We start from the raw sequence: 10477 nt of genomic DNA, 5'->3' as shown, positions 1-10477 counted from the left end.
TTTCACCACCTGAGGACATCTGTCCGCCTGCTTTCCTTCAGCTTCTAGATCTGGGTGAATACCAGGGCCACTGGGTGAATGATGGCTTTGTCTTTCTTAATAAATTCTGGGGCATTTACTCCCATAATATTCCCATAGGGTACAACTTGCCTCCCCTGCCTGCTTTCTCATGAGGTAAAATGTCAAGCAGCCACATTTCAAATATGGCTTTCGTAGAAACAGACACTGAGAAGGGCATGGAACCCACTACAAAGTTGCCTCAGAAGACAGCATATTTCAGGGGCCAGTGGTGTTACATGTGTGGTTTTTCTTGCTCTCTGAACTCTGACTAGTAGGGAGGTGTGACCATGTGCCATGTGCTCCCCTCTCTCTCCCCCCCCCTCTTTCTCTTTCTCTCTCTCTCTCTCTCTCTATATATATATATCCTTTGCCCTTCAAATTAGTCACTACATTACATATTTTTGAGGAATAGGAACTTAGAAATACTTTCATATTTTCAGGACTTTCTGCCACTTGAGATTTAGATCAAAACTAAAAAACACATCTGATTCTCTCAGGAGAAGAAATGCTCATATCTGGCATTGATTATGCTTTATACTGTGATGAAGGACTAGGGTAGGGTCAAACCATGTGTCTCGGTATATGACTTTAATATTTGCCTGTAGTATTTACTAACTGATGAATTAGTGGATATTTGCATTCTTTTGAGTCAGTTATTAACTAGATGGCTTATTTTGGTGTAAAGTAGTCGATAGGGATGCCTTGGACAGCATATATTCCAAGTTTAAAGCAAGACATTCACAGCACTTGTAATTGACTGTGAGGATAGCCCATGCTAGCCTTGAAAATATGACTCAAAACAATCTACTTTTTAAAAAAACAAAGAAATGTCTGTTGTGAAGAAAACATGAGCTAATGCAGAGAACTTTTTGGCCCTTAGTAAATACTCAATAAATTTAATCTATTGTTTACTGTAAAAAAGAGAAATGAAGGTATTATGACTAAAAATCGTGAAAATTTTAGTTAACGATTTTTTTTTCCTTTTTCTTTTCCCCAGAGCACTGCTAAGCTCTGGTTCAGGGTGGTTGTGGTGGTTGGGATTGAACCTAGGGTCTGAGAGCCTCAGGCATGAGTGTCTCTTTTGTATAACCATTATGCCATCTCCTCCCCTCTCCTTATTTTATTTTCCCCAGATCTGCTGAGCTATGGTTTATGGTGGTGCAGGGGATTGAGCCTGAGACCTTTGGAGCCTTAGGCATGAGAAGCTCTTTGCACTAACCATTATGCTACCTACCCATGCCAAATTGTGAAAACTTTAGAATGACTAAGACTTACATTTCCAAGACTGTTATTTTATTGGCTCTATGAATTAAATTATAGTATTTCTTTCTCCAGCTCTTTCTCCTTATTTTGCTATCCCTAGATCCTGTTTAACATGTCTCAAACTCCCTGTCTAGTCTATTTTAATGCCTTAACATCTCAGATTTCTTTTTTAGTAGTTCAAAGCTATTACTTAAATTTTAACAGTAAGAACAGATAGAAAAAAGAAAAAAACTACTTCATGACTGACAAAACAGGACTTACAAGGGTAAAAAGAGCAAGGACTATTCAGCTTGAAAGAGCTTTGGGTGTTTTAATAAAAAAAAAAATAGTCACTACAGGAGATTACATATTCTGGTGATAGTAAACATATGTTTGAAATTTCTCTTTGGGTATTTCAAGAATAAATTTATATCAAGAGAAATCATGATAAGTTTAAAACTGAGCCAGTTCCCATAACTAGTCTTTCTTTTTGGTGCATTTCTTGTTTCAGAAATCAAATCTACTTTCTCTGAACATATTACTGAAGATGGTGCCAGAGACTTTGAACATTTTAAGAAAAGGCTTCCATGTCATCTAGGGCCCTAGTCAGTGAATCCTTGGATCCCCACATATATATGATAGACCTAGACCTTTAATAGATCTATCTCTCCACCATCACTAGTCACTTCCATCCAGGAACATCAGCATAAGCCCTCTTGTGGGCCAAGTCAAGAACTGGTCCTCACTATAAAGCAGCAATGGTAGGGATTTCCGCCCCACTCTCTGAAGGGAGGCTGGGTCATCCTACCCTGCCACTCAAGGAAGACTGGCCCTGAAATGAGTGCAGCCTAGAATGCTCCCAGCTGTGACCATAGAATGCAAGTTCAGACTGACAGGGACTCAGAGGTTACAAGGGCTCCTGTGTTAAATATGAACATATATGGGCCCTGGGTCAAATTGATGGAGTAAACAGTCAATTTTACTTACATGTTTCTTTAAGTTTGGAAGCTACTCTCTGCCCAAATTCAACTTTCTAGCCTTATTCTCAACTCTGATACTATCTCTCCAGACAGTATTTCTAGTCTACCTTGATGTTATCTATCAAGCTCAAGCAAAAAGTATGGGGCCGGGTGGTGGCACACCTGGTTGAATGCATGTTACAATGTGCAAGGACCTGGGTTTGAATCCCCAGTCCTCACCTGTAGGAGGAAAGCTTTGGGAGTGGTGAAGCAGTGTTGCAGATCTCTCTTTCTCTCTCCCTCTTCTTTCGAATTCTGACCATCTCTATCAAATAAATGAAGATTAAAAAAATTACTAAAGTTGGGGAGTCGGGCAGTAGCACAGCGGGATAAGCGCAGGTGGCGCAAAGTGCAAGGACTGGCATAAGGATCCCAGTTTGAGCCCCCGGCTCCCCACCTGCAAGGGAGTAGCCTCACAAGCAGTGAAGCAGGTCTGCAGGTGTCTGTCTTTCTCTCCCCTTCTGTCTCCCCCTCCTCTCTCCATTTCTCTCTGTCCAGTCCAACAACAATGACATCAATAACAACAACATAATAACTACAACAATAAAACAACAAGGGCAACAAAAGCGAATAAATAAATTAAATAAAAATAAATATTAAAATAATAAAATTACTAAAGTTATGGGCCCTTGAAAACATAGCTAAAACAGAATTCCTACCTTTCTTTTGCCCTAAGATCCCTATTTTCATCTTCTCTACTCCTGTCTTTTGGTTGCTGTTCATTCATCATTTTTTCCTGCTTTATATCTGACAGCCTTTCAATCACCAAGTTGCAGATGCTACTATATGATTTCACACTGACTTCTCTGGGCAGATGATTTCACCAATGTATCCTGGAGCGAGCCTCAACTCTCCCGAGCTCTTACCTCACTAGGGAAAAATAGAAACAGGCTGGAAAGTATGGATCCACCTGCCAATGCCCATGTCTAATGGAGAAGCAGTAACAGAAGCCAGAACTCCCACCTTCTATACCCCTTAAAAAATTTGGTCCATACTCCCCAGAGGGGAAGAAATGGTAGGAGGAAGATGTCTAGAGGTCTCTGAACTCCAATTTCATCAGGACCCAAAGACAGAAGAGGGAAAAAAAAAAAAAAGAACACTTGGAAGTTGTAATAGGTGTAGGTGTGACTTAGAAAGGAAGAGAAGGCAGAACCACAAAAAAAAAAAAAAGGGCAAATGTACATAAATATAGAAAGCCATAGAAGTAATACGTGACCCATATCTGTGACCCTGGGAGAACCACTCGTGTTTCCAATGGAGAGAATGGGACACAGAACTCTGGCAGCTGGAATGGCGTGATAGTCTACCCTGTTATCACATAGTTTTGCTTTTTTTAAAAATTATTTTATTATCTTTATTAGATAGAGACAGCCAGAAGTTGAGAGGGAAGAGGGAGATAGAGAGAGACAGAGAGATATCTGCAGCACTATTTCACCACTTGCAAAGCTTTCCCCCTACAGGTAGGGGGCAGGGGCTTGAACCCGGGTCCTTGCACACTGTGACATATGTGCTCAACCAGGTGCACCACCTCCTGGACCCTCATCACATAATTTTGCAAATCAATATTAACTCACTAATAAAATTCAAAAAAAGAAAAGGGTTCCAAAAGTTTGCCAAGAATGTAACACCTAGGTCTCCCAAGGATACCACTTTCATTCATATGGGTGGATTAAATTCAGAATATCTATTTTAAGACTATAAAAAAAATCACAGTATTCTGCCCCACACCAGATTTACTGAATTCAGACACTGTGGAGCTAGAGTTTAGCAATCCGTGGTTTCATAGCTATTCAGATGATGCTGATGGCAGTTAAAATGTGGAGCCTACTCATTACAGACTAAGCATTATCTACTTATAATGGTTACAATAAATAGACAGTATAAAAGTTCTAAAGTGTTCAGTGAAGTCCTGGAGCAGATTAAGTGCTCCATAATAGCAGGTAATGATTATAAAAATGCTGTAGTGGTAGTTACCTTTACAAAGCAGAGTAGGAAGATACTATGACCCCAGGCAACTATTAGGAACACTCTATTCTCAGAGAACTGAAAACTGATGTGAAAATTTTAGACATCGCACAGGTAGGTAAGCAAATGTTTGACTGCCAAAGCTTACCAAACACAAATCTGGATATATGGATATAAATGACAAAATCATTTATTTATGTCTTTATATGGTTTATCATAGATTCCCCTGAACACAAGCTAATATGAAAAGCCAGAAAACAAAATAAAAATGAATCAGTTACAATAACTTTAATTGGTGACTTCAGGTTAGTCTTCTATCCCTGACTCCTTTTAATATATATATATATATATATTTTTTTTTTTTTTTCCTCCTCCAGGGTTATTGCTGGGCTCGGTGCCTGCACCATGAATCCACCGCTCCTGGAGGCCATTTTTCCCCCCTTTTTGTTGCCCTTGTTGTAGCTTCGTTGTGGTTATTATTATTACCCTTGTTGACGCAATTCGTTGTTGGACAGGACAGAGAGAAATGGAGAGAGGAGGGGAAGAAAGAGAAGGGGAGAGAAAGATAGACACCTGCAGACCTGCTTCACCGCCTGTGAAGCGACTCCCCTGCAGGTGGGGAGCCGGGGGCTCGAACCGGGATCCTGACGCCGGTCCCTGCGCTTTGCGCCACATGCGCTTAACCCACTGCGCCACCGCCCGACCCCCTCCTTTTAATATTTTTTAAAAATTTAAAATTAGTTTTATTTATTGGATAGAGACAGCCAGAAATAGAGAGGGGGGAAGGGGTGACAGAGAGGGAGAGAGACAGAGAGACACCTGCAACAGTGCTTCACCACTTGCAAAACTTTCCCCCGGCAGGTGGGGACTGGGGACTCAAACCCTGATTCTTGTGCACTGTAACATGTGCCCTCAACCAGGGGCACAAACACTGGGCTCCCTCCTTATAATGTTTATTATCAATTTGGGATGCTTATTTTGGTGAAGAGTTTAAGAAACTGTGATTTGCTTTTTTGCATGATGATGAATAAAAAAAAACATTGACTTCCTTGTTTTTCAGTAAAATTTTCTTTGGTCCATTATGGTTAGTATTACTGGAGGAAGGGTAAGAGGCAAGTCACTGAGTAAGTATTCCAGAAGTGAGATTTTTTTTTCCCCTCTGATTGCTACATGAAGAATCAAGACAATATGATATATTCCAAGGCTCCTCTCTTCATTTATTCAATAAATAGTTTTAAGATTGTATAATGTCCCAGGCTTATTTCTATGGTAAATAAAACAGGACCTTGTGAGACTGACATGTTGGGGAGACAGATATTAAGTCTGTGAAATAACTAAGTTAAAGTTACAGCTGTGATAGGGGGCCAGGCAGTGGCACACTTGGTTAAATGCACAAGTTACCAAGCAAAAGGACTGGGATTAAAGCCCCACTTCCCATCTGCAGGGGAAGTTTTATAAGCAGTGAAGCAAGTACTTCAGGTGTCCCATTGTTCTCTCCCTATCTCTCTCTTCCTTCTTAATTTTTCTCTGTCCTATCAAATAAAGAAGACAATAAGAGGAAAAAATGACCACCAGGAGTGGTAGATTTATCCTGTAGTGGTAGACACCAAGCCCCAGTGATAAACCTAGTGGCACTTAAAAAATTATAATTGTGATTATAAATTAAATTAAAATAAATAAAAAATTATAAGTACTATGAAGAAGAGCTCTATAGTAATATGAGAGCCTCTAAGGATGGAATTAGACCCAATTCTTGGCTTAGGAGAGGTATTATTTTAGGAAATTTTTGAAAGGATGGGATATGGAACTCTAGTGGTGGGAATTGTGTGGTATTGTACCCCTCTTATCCTGTGGTCTTTTCTATCATTATTAAATCAATAAAAAATTTTAAAAATTAAAAATATATAAGATCTGAAAAAAGTAGAGATACAGATTAGATAGACAGATACCACAGCACTGAAGCTTTCTTCAATGTGGTAGGGGCTGGGCTCTTGCACATGACAAAGTAGCACACAATCCAAATGAGCTACTTTGTTGGCCCATGGGGAAGTATTTTTGAGGAAGTGCATTGGAGTTGAGATCTATGATAAGCAGAATTCTAAGATGTTTCCATTATCTGGACTCCCTGTAATTCTAACTTTAACCTACCCCCCCCCCCATGTGTAGGCAGGGACTATGACTTGTTTACCTAATAGATCATGATAAAAGTGACAGAAATTTACTTCTGTTATTAGTTTGGAGTAGACTGTGGTCATGGAGAGCATTGAAAGATGGTCAGACGAGGGGCAGGAGTCAGAGATTATGAATTCTTTAGGGGCAGGTTGAGTGTGAGGTAACTGAGATATTCAAGAGATATCAAACCATCCTATGTAGTGGTTCAGAGCTCAGAGAAAATCTCTAGGCAGGAATTAAATACATTTAAGGATTTTGTTAGTTATAGAAAGCATTTGTAGGCATGGGCTTTCTTTCCCAGGAACAAACTGAATGAAGGGAGGAGAAAAGATGATGTTTTCTTGTGAGATTCCTTGAGTTAATGACTGGCTGGTAGAGGGGGTCAATGCTTAGTACTAAGAAGCTACCCCGGTGAAAGGGGAGAATCAACACAGTGTCTAAGTGACACTTGCTTGGGTTTCTTGGGTAGTATAAGTACTTGGACACAACAATTACTGACACATTCTCCTTTTCTTGATTAGCCTGGAACATTTTTTCGATCTTTACTTTTCAATTTTGTCATAATCCTTTAAATTCTAATAGCGTCCAGGGCAAATAATATGGGCACTGGCCAAATATTTCTCGGATTGCATCATTTCCTTGCTACTTAAGAAAGGTTGGAATGAATAGATGTGGAAGCCCAGTGTCTTCAAGCACATAAACAAATGAGCAGAGTACCAGATATTGTTTCATTGCATAGCAGGTAAATATATAGCTGCATAACTAAAATAGTTCAAAAGTCATTTCAGTAGTTTCTGTTGCTGAAATATGTTTAATCAAATGTTTGATCTCTTGGAGATTTAGAGATCTGATAACAAAACAGACTTTTTGGCTGTACATTGCAACCATTAGTTAATTATTGTTCATGCCTTTGGTGTTTTTTTTTTTTTTTTTGTCTCAGGTTCTTCAAGAGGTGAACTCTGAACAGGGAAGGTGTGAGAGGATATTTGTTTACTTATTCAAAAATGTACAAAGAACTTACTGCTTTTATGATCAGTTCTTCATTAAAAACCACCAGATATATACTGCTTTGAGTCTTTCCTGGATTTAAAAATCATATAGATGCCTTATTAGGAACCAGTGGAAACAAACCCAACAAAGCCAAGCCCATCAGGAGACAATGGTATGTAATATATACTCTCAGACCATTTTTGTGGCAACGAACTTCAAGGAATGTGCTTGTGTTAGTTTCCTAAGGCTGCCATAACAAACCACCACAAAACCTGTCGTTTAAACAAACAGATATTTTACTCAACAGTTGAGACTAGGAATCCCAAGTTAAGGTTAGAGCAGGACTGAAATTCCTTTGCTGATTCTAAGAAGATTGTTCCTGGTTTCTCCCAGCTTCTAGTGCTTCCTATGCTAAGGAGTGAATCCAGGGCCTCATGCCTGAAAGTTCTGCACTCTATGCATTGCACCACCCCCCACATCTCTAATTTCTGTCTTTACATAGCATTCTCCTCTATGTCTCTCCTTCTCTTATAAAGATATTTGTGGGGCCAGCGGTGGTGCACCTGGTTAAGCGCACACATTACAATGCACAAGGACCCAGGTTTAAGCCCTTGGTCCCCACCTGCAGGGGGAAAGCTTCATGAGTGGTGAAGCAGGGCTGCAAGTGTCTCTCTGTCTTTCCCTCTCTACCTCCCCCTCCCCTCTCAATTTCTCTTTGTCTCTATCCAATAATAAATAAATAAAATATTAAAAAACAGATATTTGTGACCAGTGTCCGTATAAGAGACATGCAAATCCTACACTCAGTAAGTTCTACATATTGAGCCAGCTGGAGTTAGTTTTAACTGGATTTACATCTCTTTAAAAATTTTGTTGATGGGGGGTATGCAAAAGTGGTTATGCAGAGAGACTCTGGTGCCAGAGGCTCCGAAGTCCCAGGTTCAATCTCCCACACCACCATAAGCCAGAATTGATCAGTGCTCTGGTAAAAAAATATATGTATCTTTGTTGTTACTGCTGTCATTGTTGTTGGATAGGACAGAGAGAAATGGAGAGAGGAGGAAAAGACAGCGAGGGGGAGAGAGAGAGATATCCATTGTCTTTTTGAACCCTAAGACAACAGGAACCTCACATCTCCACTATAGAGCCTATATTTCCCTGTCCTGGAACCTTAGGATAGGACCCACTTTCCCGCATGCTTCTCCCAATCCATATCAAATAATATTGCATCTGCCGATTGCAACCTAATCAACGCAACGATTGCCACCTCAACATGCTTCAGCTCAGACTGTGTCCAGAGACTTCACGTGTGGAATGACAACCCTTCAGCTTCATTACTTGGGTGAGACCTTTCCTTTCATAGTATTCTCTAATTCCATCCCAGGTGGATCACTTTTCTAACAAAGTCCCAAAACCTAGATATACACCAGGTTCTGTGAGAGCATATGTTCACACTTATCCATAAACTAGTGCAAAATATATACCTGAAAGCAGAAGTACACTAGAGTTTGCAATGAGTACCCCCCTAACACTTCCTCTCCACTATTCCAACCTTTGGGTCCATGATTGCTCAACAATTTGTTTGGCTTTGTATGTTAACTCTCTTTTCAGCCACCAGGTTCCAGATGCCAACAGGATGCCGGCCAGGCTTCCCTGGACTAAAGACCCCACCAATGTGCCCTGGAGCTCCGCTTCCCCAGAGACCCACCCTACTAGGGAAAGAGAGAGGCAGACTGGGAGTATGGACCGACCAGTCAACGCCCATGTTCAGCGGGGAAGCAATTACAGAAGCCAGACCTTCCACCTTCTACAACCCTCAATGACCCTGGGTCCATGCTCCCAGAGGGATAGAGAATGGGAAAGCTATCAGGGGAGGGGATGGGATATGGAGATTGGGTGGTGGGAATTGTGTAGAGTTGTACCCCTCCTACCCTATGGTTTTGTTAAGTTATCCTTTCTTAAATAAAAACTGAATTAAAAAAAGAGAGAGACAGACACCTGCATACCTGCTTCACCGCTTGTGAAGTGATCCCCCAGTAGGTGGGGAGCCGAAGGCTCGAAGCGGGATCCTTACACTGCTGGTACTTGAGCTCTGTGCCACCTGCGCTTAACCTGCATGACTCCCCACCAAAAATTTTTTTTGATGAATAATAGCATGATATAAATTCTCCCCCAAATGTACAGCTCAGGGGAGCGGTTGTGGACACTTGGGTGAGTGCACATGTTATAATGTGTAAGGACCCAGGTTCGAGTCCCTGCTCCCCACCTGCAGGGGGAAAGCTTTGTTAGTGGTGAAGCAGGGCTGCAGGTGTTTCTCTGTCTCTCTCCCTTTCTGTCACCTCCCCCCTTTCGATTTCTAGCTAGCTCTATCCAATAAATAAAAGATAAATAAAGAAAAATTAATTAATCACATCAAGTGTACAGGTTACTTGGTAGTGACAGGCAATTTGGGGGACATAAACCTGTTACACTTCTCAGACACATTATTTTGCTTTGCAAGCTTGTATCTCGATTTTTTTTTAAGTTAGAGAGAGAGGGAGGGAGAAGGAGAGAGAAGGAGAAAGAGAAAAAAATCATGACAACTATAACCCTAGGTCCGAGCAAGTTTTCTGGAAGGAAATAGGGCAAGCTAGTCATGGAAGGAAGAGTAGAGACTTTAATTCCATGTGAAAGCAAACAGCATCATGGTGTCAAAGAAAGCCACAGTATAAATTTTAATTATATTTCACTCTTTTTTTTTTTCCTCCAGGGTTATTGCTGGGCTCGGTGCCTGCACCATGAATCCACCGCTCCTGGAGGCCATTTTTTCCCCCTTTTGTTGGCCTTTTTGTTGTAGCCTCGTTGTGGTTATTATTATTGCCATTGCTGATGTTGTTCGTTGTTGGATAGGACAGAGAGAAATGGAGAGAGGAGGGGAAGACAGAGAGGGGAAGAGAAAGACAGACACCTGCAGACCTGCTTCACTACCTGTGATGCGACGCCCCTGCAGGTGGGGAGCCCGGGGCTCGAACTGGGATCCTTACGACCAT

The sequence above is a fragment of the Erinaceus europaeus genome, chromosome 16 (genome assembly GCF_950295315.1).
Source record: "Erinaceus europaeus chromosome 16, mEriEur2.1, whole genome shotgun sequence".
NCBI classification, from domain to species: domain Eukaryota; kingdom Metazoa; phylum Chordata; class Mammalia; order Eulipotyphla; family Erinaceidae; genus Erinaceus; species Erinaceus europaeus.
Note: the sequence above shows the minus strand (reverse complement) of the source record.